The 24,287-nt window shown below is 42.7% G+C and overlaps 1 long non-coding RNA gene across 1 annotated transcript in view; it reads right to left on the bottom strand.

The window, feature by feature from the left end:
• The window catches only part of LOC132834828 (uncharacterized), a 70,765-nt gene extending 46,790 nt beyond the window's left edge, over window positions 1–23,975 (bottom strand). Inside the window, exon 1 of the long non-coding RNA XR_009647250.1 lies at window positions 23,856–23,975. This is a non-coding gene — a long non-coding RNA (uncharacterized LOC132834828). The remainder of the gene's footprint in view (window positions 1–23,855) is intronic.
• Window positions 23,976–24,287: the final 312 nt, after the last annotated feature.

The following is a 24,287-nucleotide window of genomic DNA, read 5'->3' as shown; positions in this document are numbered from 1 at the left end:
AAACCTGCAGTGACCCTGCACCACTCTCTGACCCAGCAGTGACCCTGCACAGCCTTGTGACCCAGCAGTGACCCTGCACAGCCGTGTGACCCTGCAGTGACCTTACACCGCTCTCTGACCCAGCAGTGACCCTCCCAGATGAAAGCCTGTGCTGTTTGGTTTCAAGCTCTGAACATGGAGTTCAGTCTCAGAATAGCAAACAGTGAAACTCACAGCTGTGGGGAAACTCACAGCGGGGGAACTGCTCACTTTGTTTTTAAAAATCCTTCCTTACACCTCTTTTTAAATCTATAATAATGAACTGAATATGCTTTATTGAGATCTTTATCTTGTGCATATGCTTTATTGAGATCTCTCTTGATTAAATTTTTAAAAAAATATAAACATAGTCACCAAGTTATCCGAGGGCAGTGTTTCTCGAGCAGTAAGACTGTGCTATTTTCTCGGTGTGTGGATTGTTAAAGTGCAGTGATGGCCTTTGGGAGAGTGATGTCCTCTTCCTGTCGGACGTGGGAGATTAGGGATAGTTTCCATGATACTGGGAATGATGTTTCTACAAAGTATGTCTTGTTGCAAATCCTATCAGATTGCCTCCCTTTGTAGGTTGGAGTGACCGTTAGAGGCAATGAGGAATTTACAGGAACTACGGGGTGTGATGGATGGCAGTTACAGGGAGGGAGATAACCCAAAGATGCAGTCAGCTAGATGCGGGACCTCCAGGAAAGGTAGGGGAGGGAGGCAGGTCATACAGGGTCCTCCTGTAGAAATCCCCACCTCAAACAGGTATACTGGTTTATACTGTACACAAACGTGAGAGAGAGTGTGTACACGAACGCGAGAAAGATTTTGTGCGAACGCTAGAGAGAGTGTGTGCATCTGCAAGGGAGAGAGAGAGAGAGAAAGTGTGTGCAAACACAAGAGAGAGAGTTGACGCGAATGTGAGAGAGTGTGTGCAAATGTAAGAGAGAGTGTGCGAAGGCGAGAGGAAGTGTGTGTGCGAGAGAGAGTATGCATGCGTGCAAGGGGAAGAGTGTGTACCTCAGCGAGACATTCCATGCGTGTGCAAAAGAGAGTGTATGTATGAAAAGGAGTGTGCATATGTGGCAGAGAGAGTGCATGTGCATGTGTCAGGAAAGTTGTGTGGGTGCAAACAAGGGAGTGTGTCTTCGAGAAAGTGCGCTAGACAGAGCATGCGAGAGAATGTGTGTGAAAGAGAGCATGTGACAAAGAGAGAGAGTGTGTGCCTGCATTAGAGAAAGAGACTGCATGTAGGTGAAAGAGTGTGTGTGCGAACAAGAGCAAGAGTGTGCTCGAGAGAGTGTTTGCGTGTGAGAGAAAGCGAGCGTCTCCTTGTAAGAGAGAGTGTCTCTATGCAAGACAGACAGAGAGCATGCATGCACAAGGGAAGGAGTGTCTGAGTGCATGAGAGAGAATGAGCGTGTGCGATGCAAGAGAGATAGCGTGTGTGTGAGAGAGAGATTGTGAATGCAAAAGGGAGGAGGTGCATGCGAGAGAGAGGAAGTGTGTGCATGCGAGACAGAGTGTACGCCTGCAAGAGATAGAGTGCATGTGTAAGACAGAATGTGCACATATGGAAAAGAGAGAGAATGTGTGTGTGACTGTGTGCATGTAGAGATAGAGTGCGTGTGCAAGAGAGAACGTGTGCATGTACAAAAGAGAAATGTGTACATCTGCGAGACAGAATTTCCACTCTCCTCAGTTTAGGGCAGATTTACTCTTCTTAGTTTAGGATACTGACTGCATGCTTAAATACATAGCAGAAACCAGGAGATTTCCACTCTCCTTAGTTTAGGCACTGATTCTGTGCTGGCTGGTTAAATATATATATTTAGAAATGTATGAACAGGAGAGTACCACTCTCCTTAGTTTAGGGCACTGACTCTGTACTGTCTAGTTAAACATAGATATAACCAGGAGATTTACTCACTCCTCAGTTTAGGGCAGATTTACTCTCCTTAGTTGAGGGTACTGACTGCATATTTAAATATATAGCAAAAACCAGGAGATTTCCACTCCCATTAATTTGGGCACTGACTCTGTGCAGGCTGGTTAAATATAGATATAACCAGGAGATTTAGTTTAGGGCACTGACTATGTGCTGGCTGGTTAAATATATATATATATAGAAATATATAACCAGGAGATTTCCACTCTCCTTAGTTGAGGGCACTGACTCTGTGTTGGCTGGTTAAATATGTATATAGAAATATATAACCCGGAGATTTCCACTCTCCTCAGTTTAGGGCCGATTTACTCTCCGTAGTTTAGGGTACTGACTGCATGTTTAAATGTATAGTAAACAACCAGGAGATTTCGACTCTGCTTAGTTTAAGCACTGACTCTGTGCTGGCTGGTTAAATATATATACAGAAATATATAACCAGGAGATTTCCACTCTCCTTAGTTTAGGGCACTGACTATGTGCTGGCTGGTTAAATATATACATAGAAATATATAACCAGGAGATATCCACTCTCCTCAGTTTAGGGCAGAGTTACTCTCCGTAGTTTAGGGTACTGACTGCATGTTTAAATATATCACAAAAACCAGGAGATTTCCACTCTCCTTAGTTTAGGCACTGACTCTATGAGGCTGGTTAATATATATATATAGAAATATATAACCAGGAGATTTTCACCCTCCTTAGTTTGGGCAATGACTATGTGCTGGCTGGTTTAAATATATATATAGAAATATATCGCCAGGAGATTTACACTCTCCTCAGTTTAGCGTACTGGCTGCATCTTTAAATATATAGCAAAAACCAGGCGATTTCCACTCTCCTTAGTTTAGGCATTGACTCTCTGCTGGCTAGTGAAATATATATATAGAAATATATAACTAGGTGATTGCCACTCTCCTTAGTTTAGGCACTGACTCTGTGCTGGCTAGTGAAATATATATATAGAAATATATAACTAGATAACTGGGGTTCTTTCTGGGGAAGGTGGGACCTCTATAAACAGGATGGTCTACACCTGAACCTGAGGGGCACCAGTATCCTTGGGGGGAGGTTTGCTAGTGTTCTTTCGGGGGGTTGAAACTAACTCTGCAGGGGAATGGAAACCTGGACTGTAGCTTTAGGGTGTAGGATCTGGAGTGTAGGGAGGTTAGGAACATGGCATCAATCTCGAAGGAGGGTGCCTGTAAACAGGAAGGTGGCTTTAAGTGTGTATACTTCAATGCGAGAAGTATACGAAATAAGGTAGGTGAACTTGCAGCGTGGGTTGGTACCTGGGAGTTCGATGTTGTGGCTATTACGGAGACATGGGTAGAACAGGGACAGGATTGGTTGTTGCAGGTTCCAGGGTTTAAATGTTTTAGTAGGGTCAGAGGTGGGGGTAAAAGAGGGGGAGGTGTGGCATTGCTTGTCAAAGATAGTATTACAGCAGTGGAAAGGGCGATGGATGAAGACTCGCCATCTGAGGTAGTTTGGGCTGAGCTTAGAAATAGGAAAGGTGAGGTCACCCTGTTAGGAGTTTTCTACAGGCCTCCTAATAGTCCTAGAGACGTAGAAGAAAGGATTGTGAGGATGATTCAGGAGAAGAGTGAAAGTAATAGGGTGGTTGTTATGGGGGACTTTAACTTTCCAGATATTGACTGGGGAAGCTATAGCTCGAGTACGTTAGATGGGTCGGTGTTTGTCCAATGTGTGCAGGAGGGTTTCCTGACACAATATGTAAACAGGTCAACAAGAGGTGAGGCCGTACTGGATTTGGTTCTGGGTAACGAACCAGGCCAGGTGTTAGAATTGGAGGTAGGTGAGCACTTTGGGGACAGTGACCACAATTTGGTGACTTTTACTTTAGTGATGGAGAGGGATAAGTGTGCACTACAGGGCAAGAGTTATAGCTGGGGGCAGGGAAATTATGATGCGGTGAGGCATGACTTAGGATGTGTGGCTTGGAAAAGTAGGCTTCAAGGGAAGGGTGCAATTGATATGTGGAGCTTATCCAAGGAGCAACTATTGAGTGTCCTTGATAAGTATGTACCTGTCAGGCAGGGAGGAAAGGGCTGTGTGAGGGAGCCGTGGTTTAATAAGGAATTGGAATCCCTTGTTAAAGGGAAGAGGGCGGCCTCTGTAAAGATGAGGCGTGAAGGTTCAATTGGGGCAATTGAGAGTTATAAGGTAGCCAGGAAGGAACTAAAGAGAAAGCTAAAAGCAACAAGGAGGGGACATGAAAAGTCCTTGGTTGGTAGGATTAGGGAAAACCCAAAGGCTTTCTATAGGTATGTCAGGAATAAAATGACTAGGGTAGGAATAGGTCTAGTCAAGGATAGTAGTGGGAAGTTGCGTGTGGAGGCTGAAGAAATTGGGGAGACACTGAATGAATACTTTTCATCAGTATTCACTCAGGAACAGGACATTGTTGCCGATGTGAATATTGAGTCACAATTAATTAGAATGGGTGGCTTTGCAATATGTAGGGAAGAGGTGTTGGAAATCCTGGAAAGGGTGAAAATAGATAAGGCCCCTGGGCCTGATGGCATTTATCCTAGGATTCTCTGGGAAGCAAGGGAGGAGATTGCAGAGCCATTGGCCTTGATTTTTATGTCCTCGTTGTCTACAGGAATAGTGCCAGAAGACTTGAGGATAGCAAATGTGGTTCCCTTGTTCAAGAAGGGGAGTAGGGATAACCCTAGTAACTATAGGCCAGTGAGTCTCACTTCTGCTGTGGGCAAAGTCTTAGAGAGAATTGTAAGGGATAGGATTTATGAACATCTGGATAGGAATAATGTGATCAAGGATAGTCAGCATGGTTTTGTGAAGGGCAGGCCGTGCCTCACAAACCTTATTGAATTCTGTGAGAAGGTGACTAAGGAGGTGGATGAGGGTAAAGCGGTAGATGTGGTATATATGGATTTTAGTAAGGCTTTTGATAAGGTTCCCCATGGTAGGCTACTGCAAAAAATACAGAGGTATGGCATTGAGGGTGAGTTGGAGGTTTGGATTAGGAATTGGCTGACTGGAAGAAAACAGAGGGTAGTAGTTGATGGTAAAGGTTCATCTTGGAGTGCAGTTACCAGCGGTGTTCTGCAAGGATCTGTTTCGGGACCATTGCTGTTTGTCATTTTTATAAATGACCTGGAGGAGGGGCTAGAAGGTTGGGTGAGCAAGTTTGCGGATGATACGAAAGTCGGTGGAGTTGTTGACAGTGAGGAAGAATGTGGCAGGTTATAGCGGGATATAGATAAGCTGCAGTGCTGGGCAGAAAGGTGGCAAATGGAATTCAATGTAGGTAAGTGTGAAGTGATTCACTTTGGTAAGAATACCAAGAAGATGGAGTACTGGGCTAGTGGTCAGATACTTGGTAGTGTGGATGAGCAGAGGGGTCTTGGTGTCCATGTACACAGATCTCTGAAAAGTTGCCACCCAGGTAAACAGTGCTGTGAAGAAGGCATATGGTGTACTGGCTTTTATTGGTAGAGGAATTTAGTTCCGGAGTCCTGAGGTAATGTTGCAGTTGTTTAAGACTCTGGTGCGGCCGCATCTGGAGTATTGTGTGCAGTTTTGGTCGCCATCCGATAGGAAGGATGTGGAGACAGTGGAAGGGGTGCAGAGGAGGTTTACCAGGATGTTGCCTGGTATAGTAGGAACATCATATGAGGAAAGGATGAGGCACTTGGGGCGGTTTTCATTGAAGAAAAGAAGGTTTAGGGGGTGACTTGATAGAGGTGTACAAGATGATTAGGGGTTTAGATAGGGTTGACCATGAAAATCTTTTTCCACGTACGGAGTCAGCTATTACAAGGGGGCATAGCTTTAAATTAAGGGGTGGTAGGTATAGGACTGATGTTAGGGGTAGATTCTTTATTCAGCGAGTCGTGAGTTCATGGAATGCCCTGCCAGTAACAGTGGTGGACTCTCCCTCTTTATGGGCATTTAAACGGACATTGGATAGGAATATGGAGGAAAGTGGGCTAAGGTAGGTTAGGTGGGCTTGGATCGGCGCAACATTGAGGGCCGAAGGGCCTGTACTGCACTGTATTTTTCTATGTTCTATGTTCTATGTTCTATAACCAGGAGATTTCCACTCTCCTCAGTTTAGGGCACTGACTCTGTACTGTCTGGTTAAATATAGATATAACCAGGAGATTTAGTTTCGGCACTGACTTTGTGCTGGCTGATTAAGTATATATAACCAGGTGATTTTCACTCTCCTCAGTTGAGGGCAGATTTACACTCTCCTTAGTTTAGGGCACTGACTATGTGCTGGCTCGTTTAAATATATATACATAACCAGGAGATTTGCACTCACCTTAGTTTAGGGCAGATTTACTCTCCGAAGTTTAGGGTACTGACTGCATGTTTAAATATATAGCAAAAAACAGGAGATTTCCACTCTGCTTAGTTTAGGCACTGACTCTATACAGGCTGGTTAAATACAGATGTAACCAGGAGATTTACACTCTCCTCAGTTTCAGGCACTGACTTTGTGCTGGTTGGTTAATTATATATAACCAGGAGATTTACACTCTCCTCAGTTTAGGGCAGATTTACTCTCCTTAGTTTAGGGCACTGACTCTGTGCTGGCTGGTTAAATATATATATGTAGAAATATATAACGAGGAGATTTCCACTCTCCTCAGTTTAGGGCACTAACTTTGTGTTGGCTGGTTAAATACATAAAACAAGGAGATTTGCACTCTCCTCAGTTTCGGGCACTGAGTTTGTGCTGGCTGGTTAATTATATATATATATAGAAATATATAACCAGGAGATTTCCACTCTCCTCAGTTCAGGGCAGATTTACTCTCCGTAGTTTAGGGTACTGACTGCAGGTTTAAAAATATAGCAAAGACCAGGAGATTTTCACTCTGCTCAGTTCAGGCACTGACTCTGTGCTGGCTGGTTAAACATACATACAGAAATGTATAACCAGGAGATTTCCACTCTCCCTAGTTTAGCACATTGACTAGGTGGTGGCTGGTTTTAATATATATACACAAAATCAGATTTCCATTCTCCTTAGTTTAGGGCACTGACTCTGTCCTGTCTGGTTAAATATAGATATAAGCAGGAGATTTAGTTTCAGACACTGACTATGTGCTGGCTGCTTAAATATATATAACCAGGAGATTTACACTCAACTCAGTTTAGGGCAGATTTACTCTCCTTAGTTTAGGGTACTGACTGCATTTTTAAATATATAGCAAAAACCAGGAGATTTCCACTCTCCTTAGTTTAGGCACTGACTCTGTGCAGGCTGGTTAAATATATATATATAGAAATATATAACCAGGAGATTTCCACTCTCCACAGTTTCGGGCACTGACCTTGCGCTGGCTTGTTTAAATATATATACATAACCAGGAGATGTCCACTCTCATTAGTTTGAGCATTGACTATGTGCCGGCTGCTTGATATATATATATATATTGAAATATCTTACGAGGAGATTTACACTCTCCTCAGTTTAGAGCACTGTCTTTCTGCAGGCTGGTTAAATAAATAAAACCAGGAGATTTACACTCTCCACAGTTTCGGGCACTGACTTTGTGCTGGCTGGTGAAATATATATAACCAAGATATTTACACTCTCCGCACTATATGGCAGATTTACTCTCCTTAGTTTAGGGTACTGACTGCATGTTTAAATATATAGTAAAAACCAGGAGATTTCCACTCTCCTTAGTTTAGGCACTGACTCTGTGCTGGCAGGTTTAAATGTGTATACATAACCAGGATATTTCCACTCTCCTTAGTTTTGGGCACTGATTCTGTACTGGCTGGTTAAATATATATATTGAAATATATAACCAGGAGATTTCCACTCTACTTAATTGAGGGCGCTGACTCTGTGCTGGCTGGTTAAATATATAAATAGAAATATATAACCAGGAGATTTACACTCTCCTCAGTTTAGGGCAGATTTACTCTCCTTAGTTTAGGGTACTGACTGCCTGTTTAAACATATAGCACAAACCAGGAGATTTTCACTCTCCTCAGTTTAGGTACTGACTATGTGCTATCTGGTAAATATATATAACCAGGAGATTTACACACTCCTCAGTTTAGGGCAGATTTACTCTCCTTAGTTTAGGGTACTGACTGCATGTTTAATATAAAGCAAAAACCAGGAGATTTCCACTGTCCTTAGTTTAAGGCAGTGACTCTGTGCTGGTTGGTTAAATATATAGATAGAAAAATATAACCAGGAGATTTCCACTCTCCTAAGTTGAGAGCAGATTTACTCTACTTTGTTTAGGGTACTGACTCTGTGCTGCCTGGTTTTATATATATATAACCAGGAGATTTCCACTCTCCTCAGTTTAGGGCAGATTTACTCTCCCTTGTTTAGGGTACTGTCTGCATGTTTAAATATATCGCAAAAACCAGGAGATTTCCACTCTCTTTAGTTTTGGGCAATGATTCTGTGCTGACTGGTTAAATATATATATGTAGAAATATATAACCAGGAGATTTACACTCTCCTCAGTTTAGGTCATTGACTATGTACTGTCTGATTAAATATAGATATAACCAGGAGCTTTAGTTTCGGGCACTGACCTTATGCTGGCTGGTTAAATGTATATAACCAGGAGATTTCCACTCTCCTCAGTTTAGTGCACTGACTATGTGCTGGCTGTCTTAAATATATATACATAACTAGGAGATTTCCATTCTCCTTAGTTTAGGGCACTGATTCTGTGCTGTCTGGTTAAATATGTATCAACAGGAGATTTACACTCTCCTCAGTTTAGGGCACTGACTTTGTACTGGCTGGTTAAATAAATATAAACAGGAGATTTACACTCTCCTGAGTTTAGGGCAGATTTACTCTCCTTAGTTTAGGGTACTGAATGCATGTTTAAATATATAGCAAAAACCAGCAGATTTCCACTCTCCTCAGTTTAAGGCAGATTTACTCTCCTTAGTTTAGGGTACTGAATGCATGTTTAAATATATAGCAAAAACCAGCAGATTTCCACTCTCCTCAGTTTAAGGCAGATTTACTCTCCTTAGTTTAGGGTACTGAATGCATGTTTAAATATATAGCAAAAACCAGCAGATTTCCACTCTCCTCAGTTTAAGGCAGATTTACTCTCCTTAGTTTAGGGTACTGAATGCATGTTTAAATATATAGCAAAAACCAGGAGATTTCCACTCTCCTTAGTTTAGGCACTGAGTCTGTGCTCGCAGCTTAAATACATAAAGAGAAATATATAACCAGGAGATTTCCACTCTCCTAAGTTTAGGACACTGACTATGTGATGGTTGGTTTAAATATATATATGCATAACGAGGAGATTTCCATTCTCCTTAGTTTAGGGCACTGATTCTGTGCTGTCTGGTTAAATATGTATCACCAGGAGATTTACACTCTCCTGAGTTTAGGGCAGATTTACTCTCCTTAGTTTAGGGTACTGAATGCAAGTTTAAATATATAGCAAAAACCAGCAGATTTCCATTCTCCTCAGTTTAGGCACTGACTCTGTGCTGTCTGATTAAATATATTTAGCCAGGAGATTTATACTCTCCTCAGTTTAGGGCACTGACTATGTGCTATCTGGTAAATATATATAGCCAGGAGATTTACACGCTCCCTAGTTTAGGACACTGAGTAGGTGGTGGCTGGTTTAAATATATATACATAATCAGGAGATTTCCATTCTCCTTAGTTTAGGGCACTGACTCTGTGCTGGCTGGTTAAATATACATAACCAGGAAATTTACACTCTTCTCAATTTAGGGCAGATTTACTCTCCTTAGTTTAGACTACTGACTGCAAGTTTAAATATATAATAAACCTAGGAGATTTACACTCTCCTTAGTTTAGGCACTGACTCTGTGTTGGCCGGTTAAATATATAAAACCATGAGATTTACACTCTCCTCATTTTAGGGCAGATTCACTCTCCTTAGTTTTGGGTACTGGCTGCATGTTTAAATATATAGCAAAAACGAGGAGAATTCCACTCCCCTTCGTTTAGGGCACTGACTTTGTGCTGGCTGGTTTAAATATATATACGTAACCAAGAGATTTCCACTCTCCTTCGTTTAGGGCACTGACTCTGTGCTGGCCGGTTGAATATATACAGAGAAATATATATCCAGAAGATTTCCACTCTCATTAGTTTAGGGCACTGACTCTGTGCTGGCTGGTTAAGTATATATATAGAAATATATCACCAGGAGGTTTCCACTCTCCTTAGTTTAGGGCACTGACTATGTGCTGGCTGGTTTAAATATATATACATAACCAGGATATTTCCACTCTCCTTAATTTAGGGCACTGACTCTGTACTGGCTGGTTAAATATATAGATATAGAAATATATAACCAGGAGATGTACACTCTCCTTAATTTAGGGCACTGACTCTGTGCTGGCTGGTTAAATATATATAAAGAAATATATAACCAGGAGTTTTCCTCTCTCATTAGTTTAGGGCACTGACTCTGTGCTGGCTGGTTAAATATATATATAGAAATATATAACCAGGAGATTGACACTCTCCTTAGTTTAGAGCACTGACTCTGTGCTGGCTGGTTAAATATATATATAGAAATATATAACCAGGAGATTGACACTCTCCTTAGTTTAGAGCACTGGCTCTGTGCTGTATGGTTAAATATATATGTAGAAATATATAACCAGGAGTTTTCCAAATTCCTTAGTTTAGGGCACTGACGATGTGCTGGCTTGTTTAAATATATATACAATACCAGGAGATTTCCACTCTCCTTAGTTCAGGGCACTGACTATACGCTGGCTGGTTAAATATATACAGAGAAATATATATCCAGAAGATTTCCACTCTCATTAGTTTAGTGCACTGAATATGTGCTGGCTGGTTTAAAAATACATACATAACCAGGAGATTTCCACTCTCCTTAGTTTAGGCACTGACTATGTGCGGGCTCGTGAAATATATATAACCAGCAGATTTCCTCTCTCATTAGTTTAGGGCAGTGACTCTGTGCTGGCTGGTTAAATATATAAAACCAGGAGATTTCCATTCTCCTCAGTTTCGGGCACAGACTTTGTGCTAGCTGGTTAAATATATATAACCAGGAGATTTACACTCCTCAGTTTAGGGCAGATTTACTTTCCTTAGTTCAGGGTACTGACTGCAAATTTAAATAAATAGCAAAAACCAGGAGATTTCCTCTGTCCTTAGTTTTGGGCACTGACGATGTGCTGGCTGGTTTAAATATACACAGAGAAATATATATCCAGAAGATTTCCACTCTCATTAATTTAGTACACTGACTATGTGCTGACTGGTTAAATATATAAAACCAGTAGATTTCCATTCTCCTCAGTTTCGGGCACAGACTTTGTGCTAGCTGGTTAAATATATATAACCAGGAGATTTACACTCTCCTCAGATTGGGGCAGATTTACTCTCCTTAGTTCAGGGTACTCACTGCAAGTTTAAATATATAGCAAAAACCAGGATATTTCCACTGTCCTTAGTTTTGGGCACTGAAGATGTGCTGGCTGGTTTAAATATATATACAATACCAGGAGATTTCCACTCTCCTTAGTTACGGCATTGACAATGAGCGGGCTGGTGAAATATATATAACCAGGAGATTTCCAAACTCCTCAGTTTAGGGCACTGACTGCATGTTTAAATTTTTGGCAAAGACCAGGAGATTTATACTCTCCTAAGTTTCGGCACTGACTTTGTGCTGGCTGGTTAAATATATATAACCAGGAGATTTACACTCTCCTCGGTCTAGGGCACTGACTGCATGTTTAAATATATTGTAAAAACCAGGAGATTTACACTCTCCTCAGTTTAGGGCAGATTTACTCTCCTTAGTTCAGAGTACTGACTGCATGTTAAAATATGTAGCAAAAATCAGGAGATTTACACTCTCCTTAGTTTAGACACTGACTATGTGCTGGCTGGTTAAATATATTTCACCGGGAGATTAACACTCTCCTCGGTCTAGGGCACTGACTGCATGTTTAAATATATTGTAAAAACCAGGAAATTTACACTCTCCCAGTTTAGGGCACTGACATTGTGCTGGCTGGTTAAATATATAAAACCAGGAGATTTCCACACTTCTCAGTTTCGGGCACTGACTTTGTGCTGGCTGGTTAAATATATATAACCAGGAGATTTACACTCCTCAGTTTAGGGCAGATTTACTTTCCTTAGTTCAGGGTACTGACTGCAAGTTTAAATAAATAGCAAAAACCAGGAGATTTCCTCTGTCCTTAGTTTTGGGCACTGACGATGTGCTGGCTGGTTTAAATATACACAGAGAAATATATATCCAGAAGATTTCCACTCTCATTAATTTAGTGCACTGACTATGTGCTGACTGGTTAAATATATAAAACCAGTAGATTTCCATTCTCCTCAGTTTCGGGCACAGACTTTGTGCTAGCTGGTTAAATATATATAACCAGGAGATTTACACTCTCCTCAGTTTGGGGCAGATTTACTCTCCTTAGTTCAGGGTACTCACTGCAAGTTTAAATATATAGCAAAAACCAGGATATTTCCACTGTCCTTAGTTTTGGGCACTGAAGATGTGCTGGCTGGTTTAAATATATATACAATACCAGGAGATTTCCACTCTCCTTAGTTACGGCATTGACAATGAGTGGGCTGGTGAAATATATATAACCAGGAGATTTCCAAACTCCTCAGTTTAGGGCACTGACTGCATGTTTAAATTTTTGGCAAAGACCAGGAGATTTATACTCTCCTAAGTTTCGGCACTGACTTTGTGCTGGCTGGTTAAATATATATAACCAGGAGATTTACACTCTCCTCTGTCTAGGGCACTGACTGCATGTTTAAATATATTGTTAAAACCAGGAGATTTACACTCTCCTCAGTTTAGGGCAGATTTACTCTCCTTAGTTCAGAGTACTGACTGCATGTTAAAATATGTAGCAAAAATCAGGAGATTTACACTCTCCTTAGTTTAGACACTGACTATGTTCTGGCTGGTTAAATATATTTCACCGGGAGATTAATACTCTCCTCGGTCTAGGGCACTGACTGCATGTTTAAATATATTGTAAAAACCAGGAAATTTACACTCTCCTCAGTTTAGGGCACTGACATTGTGCTGGCTGGTTAAATATATAAAACCAGGAGATTTCCACTCTTCTCAGTTTCGGGCACTGACTTTGTGCTGGCTGGTTAAATATATATAACCAGGAGATTTACACTCTCCTCATTATAGGGCAGATTTACTCTCCTTAATTTAGGGTTCTGACTGCATGTTTAAATATATAGCAAAAAACAGTGATTTCCACTCTCCTTAGTTTCGGCACTGACTCTATACTGGATGGTTAAATATATATATAGAAATGGATAACCAGGAGATTTCCACTCTTCTCAGTTTCGGGCACTGACTTTGTGCTGGCTGGTTAAATATATATAACCAGGAGATTTACACTCTCCTCATTATAGGGCAGATTTACTCTCCTTAGTTTAGGGTACCGACTGCATGTTTAAATATATAGCAAAACCCAGGTGATTTCCACTCTCCTTAGTTTCGGGGCACTGACTCTGCGCTGGCTGGTAAAATATATATATATGGAAATATATAACCAGGAGATTTCAACTCTCCTTAGTTTCGGGCACTGACTATGTGATGGCTGTTTTAAATATATATTCATAACCAGGAGATTTCCACTCTCCTTAGTTTAGGGCACTGTCTCTGTGCTGGCTGGTTAAGTATATATGTATAGATATATATAACCAGTAGATTTCCACTCTCCTTAGTTTAGGCACTGACTATGTGCTGGCTAGTGAAATATATATATATAACCAGTAGATTTCCACTCTCCTCAGTTTAGGGCACTGACTACATGTTTAAACATAGCGCAAAACCTAGGAGATTTACACTCTCCTCAGTTTCGGGCACTGAGTTTGTGCTGGCTGGTTAAATATTTATAATCTGGAGATTTTCACTCTCCTTACTTTAGGCACTGACTCTGTGCTGGCTGGTTAAATATATATATATGTGTATAGAAATGTATAACCAGGAGATTTCCACTCTCCTCAGTTTAGGGTACTGACTGCATGTTTAAATATATAGCAAAAACCAGGAGATTTCCACTCTCCTTCGGTTTTGCACTGACTATGTGCTGGCTGGTTAAATATATGTAGATAGAAATATATAACCAGGAGATGTACACTCTCCTCAGTTGAGGGCAGATTTACTCTCCTTAGTTTCGGGTACTGACTGCATGTTTAAATATACAGCAAAGACGAGGAGATTTTCACTCTCCTTAGTTTAGGGCACTGACTCTGTGCTGGCTGGTTTAAATATAGAGACAAAACCAGGAGATTTCCATTCTCCTTAGTTTAGGGCATTGACTCTGTGCTGGCTGGTTAAATATATATATAGAAATATATGACCTGGAGATTTCCACTCTCCTTAGTTTAGGGCACTGACTATGTGATGGCTGGTTTAAATATATATACATAACCAGGAGATTTCCACTCTCCTTAGTTTAGGGCACTGACTCTGTACTGTCTGGTTAAATATAGATATACCCAGGAGATTTTCACTCTCCTCAGTTTCGGGCACTGACTTTGTGTTGGCTGGTTCAATATATATCTATAGAGATATATAATCCGGAGATTTACACTCTCCTCAGTTTAGGGGAGATTTATTCTCCTTAGTTCAGGGTACTGACTGCATGTTTAAATATATCGCAAAAACCTGGAGATTTCCACACTCCTTAGTTTAGGCACTGACTCTGTGCTGGCTGGTTAAATATATATAACCAGGAGATTTACACTCTCCTCAGTTTAGGGTACTGACTGCATGTTTAAATACACAGCAAAAACCAGGAGATTTCCACTCTCCTTCGGTTTTGCACTGACTATGTGCTGGCTGGTTAAATATATGTAGATAGAAATATATAACGAGGAGATTTCCACTATCCTTACTTTAGGGCACTGACTATGTGATGCCTGGTTTAAATATATATACATAACCAGGAGATTTCCACTCTTCTTAGTTTAGTGCACTGACTCTATGCTGGCTGGTTAAAGATATATACAGAAATATATAACCAGGAGATTTGCACTCACCTCAGTTTAGGGCAGATTTACTCTCCTTAGTTTAGGGTACTGACTGCATGTTTAAATAAACAGCAAAAACCAGGAGATTTCCATTCTCCTTAGTTCAGAACACTGACTATGTGCTGGCTGGTTTAAATATACATACATAACCAGGAGATTTACACTCTCCTCAGTTTAGGGCAGATTTACTCTCCTTAGTTTAGGATACTGACTGCATGTTTAAATATATAGCAAAAACCAGGAGATTTCCACTCTCTTCAGTTTCGACACTGACTCTGTGCTGGCTGGTTATATCTATATATATAGAAATATATAACCAGGAAATTTACACTCTCCTCAATGTAGGTCAGGTTTACTCTCCTTAGTTTAGGGTACTGACTGCATGTTTAAATATATAGCAAAAACCAGGAGATTGACTCTCTGCTTAGTTTAGGCACTTACTATGTGCTGGCTGGTTAAATATATATAACTAGGAGATTTACATGCTCTCAGTTTAGGGAACTGTCTTTGTGCTAGCTAGGTAAATATATAAAACCAGGAGATTTCCACTCTCCTCAGTTTCGGGCACTGACTTTGTGCTGGATGGTTAAATATATATAACCAGGAGGTTTACACTTTCCACAGTTTAGGATACTGAATGCATGTTTAAATTTCTCGCAAAAACCAGGAGATTTCCACTCTCCTTAGTTTAGGCACTGACTCTGTGCTGGCTGTTAAAATATATATAGATAGAAATATAACACCAGGAGATTTACACTCTCCTCATTTGAGGGCAGATTTACTCTCCTTAGTTTAGGGTACTGACTGCATGTTTAAATATATAGGAAAAACCAGGAGATTGCCATTTTCCTTAGTTTAGGGCAATGACTATGTGCTGGCTGGTGAAATATATACAACCAGTAGATTTCCACTGTCCCCAGTTTAAGGCACTGACTGGCTGGTTTAAATATATATACATAACCAGGAGACTTCCACTCTCCTTAGTTTAGGGCACTGACTCTATACTGCCTGGTTAAACATAGATACAACCAGGAGATTTACATCACCTCAGTTTCAGGCACTGACGTTTTGCTGGCTGGTTAAATATATAAATATAGAAATATATAATCAGGAGATTTACACTCTCCGCAGTTTTGGCACTGACTCTGTGCTGGCTGGTTAAATATATATATATATAGAAATATATAACCAGGAGATTTACACTCTCTTCAGTTTAGGTTTAGATTTACTCTCCTGAGTTTAGGGGACTGACGGCATGTTTAAATATATAGCAAAAACCAGGAGATTTCCGCTCTCCTTAGATTAGGCACTGTGTTTGTGCTGGCTGGTTATATCTATATATATAGAAATATATCACCAGGAGATTTACACTCTCCTCAGTTTAGGGTACTGACTGCATGTTTAAATATATAGCAAAAACCAGGAGATTTACACTCTCCTTAGTTTAGGCACTGACTATTTGCTGGCTGGTTTAAATATATCTACATAACCAGGAGATTTCCACTCTCCTTAGTTTAGCGCACTGACTCTGTACTGCCTGGTTAAACATAGATACCACCAGGAGGTTTACATCACCTCAGAATCAGGCACTGACTTTTTGCTGGCTGGTTAAATATATAAATATAGAAATATATAATCAGGAGATTTACATTCCCCTCAGTTTAGGGCAAATTTACTCTCCTTAGTCTAGGGTACTGACTGCATGTTTAAATATATAGCAAAAACCAGGAGATTGACACTCTGCTTAGTTTAGGCACTGACTTTGTGCTGGATGGTTAAATATATATAACCAGGAGATTTACACTTTCCACAGTTTAGAGTACAGAATGCATGTTTAAATTTATCGCAAAAACCAGGAGATTTCCACTCTCCTTAGTTTATGCACTGACTCTGTGCTAGCTGGTTAAATATATATATATAGAAATATATAACCAGGAGATTTCCACTCTCCTTAGTTTAGGCACTGACTCTGTGCTGGCTGTTTGAATATATATAGATAGAAATATATCACCAGGAGATTTACACTCTCCTCATTTGAGGGCAGATTTACTCCCCTTAGTTTAGGGTACTGACTGCATTTTTAAATATATCGCAAAAACCAAGAGATTTCCACTCTCCTTAGTTTAGGGCAATGACTATGTGTTGGCTGGTTATAATATATATACATAACCTGGAGATTTCCACTCTCCTCAGTTTAGGTTTAGATTTACTCTCCTGAGTTTAGGGGACTGACTGCCTGTTTAAATATATAGCAAAAACCAGGTGAGTTCCACTCTCCTTAGATTAGGCACTGTGTTTGTACTGGCTGGTTATATCTATATATATAGAAACATATCACCAGGAGATTTACACTCTCCTCAGTTTAAGGCACTGACTATGTGCTGGCTGGTTCAAATATATCTACATAACCAGGAGATTTCCACTCTCCTTAGTTGAGGCACTGACTCTGTGCTGGCTGGTTAAATATATATATATCGAAATATATAACCAGGAGATTTCCACTCTCCTTAGGTTAGGGCACTGACTCTGTCGTGTCTGGTTAAATATAGATATAACCAGGAGATTTACACTCTCCTTAGTTTAGGCACTGACTCTGTGCTGGCTGGTAAAAATATATATATATTTAAAGTCTGGTTGAAGATTTGTAGCTCGGGTGTCCGTTGTTGTGGTTCTGTTCGCCAAGCTGGAAGTTTTTGCTGCAAACGTTTCGTTCCCTGGCTAGGGAACATCATCAGTGCTATTGGAGCCTCCTGTGAAGCGCTGCTTTGATGTTTCTTCCGGTATTTATAGTGGTTTGTTCTTGCCGCTTCCGGGTGTCAGTTTCAGCTGTAGTAGTTTGTATGTGGGGTCCAGGTCCATGTGTCTGTTAATGGAGTTTGTGGATGAATGCCATGCCTCTAGGAATTCCCTGGCTGTTCTCTGTCTGGCTTGTCCTATGATGGTAGTGTTTTCCCAGTCAATTTCATGTTCTTGGTTGTCTGAGTGTATGGCTACTAGGGATAGCTGGTCGTGTCGTTTTGTGGCTAGCTGATGTTCATGGATGCGGATTGTTAGCTGTCTTCCTGTTTGTCCTATATAGTGTTTTGTGCAGTCCTTGCATGGTATTTTGTAAACTACGTTAGTTTGGCTCGTGCTGGCTATTGGGTCCTTTGTTCTAGTGAGTTGTTGTCTGAGTGTGGAAGTTGGCTTCTGTGCTGTTATGAGTCCTAAGGGTCGCAGTAGTCTGGCTGTCAGTTCTGAGACGCTCCTGACGTATGGTAGTGTGGCTAGTCCTTTTGGTTGTGGCATGTCCTCGTTCCGTGGTCTATCTCTTAGGCATCTGGTGATAAAGTTGCGTGGGTATCCGTTTTTGGCGAATACCTTGTATAGGTGTTCCTCTTCCTCTTTTCGCAGTTCTGGTGTACTGCAGTGTGTTGTGGCTCTTTTGAATAGTGTCCTGATGCAGCTTCGCTTGTGTGTGTTGGGGTGCTTACTTTCATAGTTCCCTAGCCAGGGAACGAAACGTTTGCAGCAAAGACTTCCAGCTCGGCGAACAGAACCACAACATATATATATATATATAGATATATAACCAGGAGATTTCCACTCTCCTCGGTTTCGGGCACTGACTTTGTGCTGGCTGGTTAAATATATATAACCGGGAGATTTACACTCTCCTCAATTTACTCTCTTTAGTTTAGGGTACTGACTGCATGTTTAACTATATAGAAAAGACGAGGAGATTTCCACTCTCCTTAGTTAAGGGCACTGACTATGTGCTGGCTGGTTAAATATATATAACCAGGAGATTTCCACTCTCCTCAGTTTCAGGCACTGACTTTGTGCTGGATGGTTAAATATGTATAACCAGGAGATTTACACTGTCCTCACTTTAGGGCAGATTTGCTCTTGTTAGTTTAGGGTGCTGACTGCATGTTTAAAAATATTGCAAAAACCAGGAGATTTCCACGCTCCTTAGTATAGGCACTGACTGTGCTGGCTGGTTAAATATATATATATATAGACATATATGACCAGGAGATTTAAACACTGCTCAGTTTAGGTTTAGATTTACTCTCCTGGGTTCAGGGGACAGACTGCATGTTTAAATATATAGCAAAAACCAGGATACTTCCACTCTCCTTAGATTAGGCACTGAGTTTGTGCTGGCTGGTTATATATTTATATATATAGAAATATATCACCAGGAGATTTCCACTCTCCTTAGTTTAGGCACTGAGTCTGTGCTGACTGGTTTAAATGCATATACATAACCAGGAGATTTCCACTCTCCTTAGTTTCGGTCATTGAGTCAGTGCTGGCTGGTTAAATATATATATAGAGAAATATATAATCAGGAGATTGCCACTCTCCATAGCTTAAGGCACTGACTATGTGCTGGCTGGTTCAAATATACCTACATAACCAGGAGATTTCCACTCTCCTTAGTTGAGGCACTGACTCTGTGCTTGCTGGGTTTCTATATATATAGAAATATATAACCAGGAGATTTCCAATCTCCTTAGTTTAGGCACAGACTCTGTGCTGGCTGTTTAAATATATATAGATAGAAATATATCACCAGGAGATTTACACTCTCCTCATTTGATGGCAGATTTACTCTCCTTAGTTTAGGGTGCTGACTGCATGTTTAAATATATCGCAAAAACCAGGAGATTTCCACTCTCCTTAGTTTAGGGCACTGACTATGTGATGGCTGGTTTAAATATATATACATAACCAGGAGATTTCCACTCTTCTTAGTTTAGTGCACTGACTCTATGCTGGCTGGTTAAAGATATATATAGAAATATATAACCAGGAGGTTTACACTCTCCTCAGTTTAGGGCAGATTTACTCTCCTTAGTTTTGGGTGCTGACTGCATGTTTAAATATATAGCAAAAACCAGGAGATTTCCACTCTCCTTCGTTGAGGGCACTGACTCTGTGCTGGCTGGTTAAATATAGGTATATGTATAAAACCGGGAGATTTACTCTCTCCTCAGTTTATGGCAGATTTACACTCTCCTTCGTTTAGTGTACTGACTGCATGTTTAAATATATAGCAAAAACCAGGGCATTTCCACTCTCCTTAGTTTAGGCACTGACTTTGTGCTGGCTGGTTAAATATATATAAACAGGAGATTCCCACTCTCCTCAGTTTAGGGCACTGACTCTGTACTGTCTGGTTAAATATAGATATAAACAGGAAATTTACAGTCTATGTAACCAGGAGATTTCCACTCTCCTTAGTTTTGGACACTGACTCTGTGCTGGCTGGTTAAATATACATATAGGAATATATGACTCGGAGATTTACATTCTCCTCAGTTTCGGGCACTGACTTTGTGCTGGTTGGTTAATTATATATAACCAGGAGATTTACACTCTCCTCAGTTTCGGGCACTGGCACTGTGCCGACTGGTTAAATATATATAACCAGGAGATTTACACGTGCGTGGACAAGCACATTACTGGGACTCGCTCCCAAACACTCGATTTCAGACCGCTTCCTCTGCAAAGCTGCGCCTTCTGGGCCTCACCAGAGCAATTGCTGTGACTGCCCTTTTCGGAGGCAGAGGGGTGCCAACTCTCCCAGCCCTGCCATGGTATCGTGAAACGTGCCCTGTGGCAACAGGGAAGAACCACTCGGCCTGGAGCACCAACCCCTTAACAGGAAAGCCGGCCCCCATAGTGACCTCCCGCAGCAGACGGTCATAGCCAGATCGATCAAAGTGTGGACCGCAGCGATGTCACCCCTCGCACCACGCTCGCGGGTCCGGGTTGGAAACCTGGGTGACGAGCACCGCAGGGCAGCAGAGCCATCGCACTTGCCGGGTGGCAGAGGAAGGACCGGACTATTTACAATAACGGCCACCCACTCCCAGAGCCCGTTGTGCGGCGCGCGAGGCCTGCTCTCAACGTAAGAGACTTTAGGGAGTGCTCAGGCAAGGGTCAGCCCGCATCCTTCCTGGCAACACCCAGGGGAACCATGCCGCTTGCGTCTCTCACCTTCATTTTTGACACAAGCGCCTGAGGGCCACCACCCCTCCGAGTGTCAAGAGACCGCCGCACCAGCCTCTGACTGAATCTTAGAACAGACGGGAAGAGCTGGGCAAGTCTGTCAAAGATTTGAACAAATGTCAAAAATTTAGACTTCCGCAAACTCTCCAGTTTGCACTGAGACCCGAGGTCGATGTGCTCAGCACCACGGGGCCCCTTTCACCTGCAGGTCCCAAGCCGCCAACATGTTCTAAGTATCGTGTTCCCCAAACCTGGGTGATGAGCACCGCATGGCGGCAGAGCCATCGCACTTACCGGGTGGCAGAGGAAGGGCTGGACTATTTACAATTGTGTCCACCCATTCCCAGAGCCGGTTGTGCGGCACGCGAGGCCTGATCTCAACGTAAGAGGCTTTAGGGAGTGCTCAGGCAAGGGTCAGCCCGCATTCTTCCTGGCAGCACCCAAGGGAACCAGGCCACTTGCGATCTTTTCAACTCATGTCATTTTTAAAGCAAGTGCCTGTGGAGGGACGGCCGGAGTCAACGTGGGGTTTGCCCGCCCTCCAATAGTGTCAAGAGACCGCCGCACAGGCCTCTGACCGACTCTTAGAACAGGCAGCAACAGTTGGGTAAGTCTGTCAAAAATTTGACAAAAGTGTCAAAAATGAGACTTGCGAGAGCTCTTTGGCATGCACACCGGCCTGTCATTCAAGTGCTCTGCCCGTGGAACCGTTTTTCGGATGCCTTTCAAAGTGGTCCCGCGCCGCCATTTTGTTGCCAGAACTCTCCGGGTACCCCGCCAACCTCACTGTGGAACAATGTCAAGTGGCACTGAATGGGTCTGAATTTCAAATTCGGCTGCTTCGCTCTGGAACTCGAGCCGGGCAAAACCGTTTGGAATTTTCCGGGTCCCGACTTCCGCGGCAGACCAAGTTACAGTTTTCGGGCTGCAGACTCAAAATGACAGCTGGCCAACCGCCGGGCTCAATTCGCCCAGTTCCTCCGGCACTTCGGAACTCATCTTCGGCATGAGGTTTTGGATCTTTCCCGATGCTTCGGTATTTTCCTCCGCTGACACTTAGAATATTTTTCACACTTGGCTGAAAATTTTTCTAAGTTCTTTTTTCTAAGTTTTTCTGGTTACTGATTGTTTCTTTTCAAACATTTTTCTAAGTTTTCTTGGTTGTTCATTTCTCATTTTCAGACATTTTTCTAAGTTTTTCTGGTTAGTGAGTTCACACTTTTAAACATTTTCGGGCATTTTTCTACGTTTTTCATGTTACTCATTTAGCACTTTCAGGCACTTCCCTATGTTTTCCTAATTCCTGATTTCACACTTTTAAACATCTTCGGGCATGTCCCCAAGTTTTGCAGCTCACTCGTTTGGGACTCTCAGACAACTTTCCTAAGCTTTCCTGGTAACGTAATTCACATTGTTGAGAACTTTCGAACCCTTTCCTAAGCTGTGCTGGTTACTCACTTCATCTCTTCAGACCCTTGTCCCCGTTGTGATAGAGACCACTTGCCACCGTGGGAAATGCATGAAATCCGGCCTGAACTCAGAGGACCGTCCGCCCTCGAAGGCGAGACAGTCGGCAGAACTGCCGGGTCAAATCCGGCTGAGCTACCCGGCCCCGAAGTCTCAATATCGGTATGAGCTCTCACATTCACTCCCATTCCCAGTTAGACCACTTCCCACCCTTGGAAATCGTGGAGACTCGGACAGATCCCCGATGGCACTCCGCCCTCGAAGCCAAGACCATCGGCAGAACCGCTGGGTCAAATCCGGCTGAGCTACCCCCCGACTGGAAGTCTCAAGATCCCTCTAAAGTCGTGGATTCACCTCCTTGGAAAATGCACCACAAACATTACCAAAACGGGAAACCGAACACTAAAACTAAGCCTAACCCTTTCCCTGTCCCTAACTGGAAACCGAACACTCACCCTCAGCCTGACCCCACCGCTGGTGGCACTCCAGACAAACACCCCCTTCAAAACCAAACCCATCCGGCAATGCCACTCAAAAAGGACCCAAACTCAGAAACACCCCCTTCAAAAGGCACTCCTTCCTCGGCCACACTACCGGGGCATGCTCGCCTCGGCGATAATTAAGTCCCCACAACAAACTAAAGCCAATTGCAGCCGCAACTTGAACAGAGAATTCAGTAACCAATTCAAAAATGTGCTTGGTTACTGACTTCTACTGACTCAAAAATATTCTAAGTGTCGCTGGTTACGGATTTGTACTGACTGAAAAATATTCGAAGTGCCAGGCTAACTCAGTAACTTACCTCTTCAAAAAGCGAAGAAGAGGAGGAAAAAATAAAAAAAATGTCCCCTGCAGCTTAACGTGCCCCCATGGCCAGTGGGTAACACGACCCACACCCTGCACACCGGTCTGACGGCATCGGGTAACCGCTCCTGGCCAGGGAACAGCACGGCTGACCGCTAGGCGCCGGCATGCTGAGGTGGTGTGGCAAGAAGAGCGTAGGAAAAACACCGACCGACAAACTCACCGACCTCTCCTCCACCCCCACGCACACGCAGAGCCGCCGCCCTCGCCTCAGCACGTCACAACCGTGGCCTGACTGCCGTGGCCGCCATCCCCGGGCAGGCGCACGCACGAACACCCCCGGGGAGAGGTGGTGCGCCTGTGGGCATGAAACGGTCGGCAGGACGTCGGGTTCGATGCCGGGCCCGAGCAAAAGCCGAGGTTACGGACGGGTGCGTACGGACTTACATGGGAGTAAATTCTCGTGCACCGGTTACCGACAAAAGGTTGGCTCGAGGGATGACTTTCAATAGATCGCAGCGAGGTAGCTGCTCTGCTACTTACAAAACCCTGAGCCAGAATCAGGTCGTCTACGAATGATTTAGCACCAGGTTCCCCGTGAACATGAGGTGCAAATAAAGGAGAGAGGCAGCACCCATACGGCCGCAGTCCAGACCAGAATCGAATGGCGATACGGGATGTAGCTCAGCCTCAGGCTCCGATTGGGTAAGAGCTCTGTCGATTCAATGGTCTAAGCCAATAGGGAACGCGGTCCCACTTGGGCACCGCCCCCAGGAAGTGGATCCCTGGAGAAACAGGGGCTGATGGGGACCGGGGAAGGAAAGTTGGGTTGAGAATGATCAGATCAGCCACGGTCTGACTGAAAGCTGGAGCAGACATTGAGAGTGAATCCCTTCCTTCTGCTGTTCCATCTTATGGTGATCCCTATTCCATTGGGACAAGAACCTTCCACACTCAGTCCCGTCAATGTGACAA

The sequence above is a fragment of the Hemiscyllium ocellatum genome, chromosome 42, assembly GCF_020745735.1.
Source record: "Hemiscyllium ocellatum isolate sHemOce1 chromosome 42, sHemOce1.pat.X.cur, whole genome shotgun sequence".
Lineage (NCBI taxonomy): Eukaryota > Metazoa > Chordata > Chondrichthyes > Orectolobiformes > Hemiscylliidae > Hemiscyllium > Hemiscyllium ocellatum.
The sequence above is the reverse complement of the archived record's forward strand: the minus strand, read 5'-3'. Positions and strand labels throughout refer to the sequence as shown.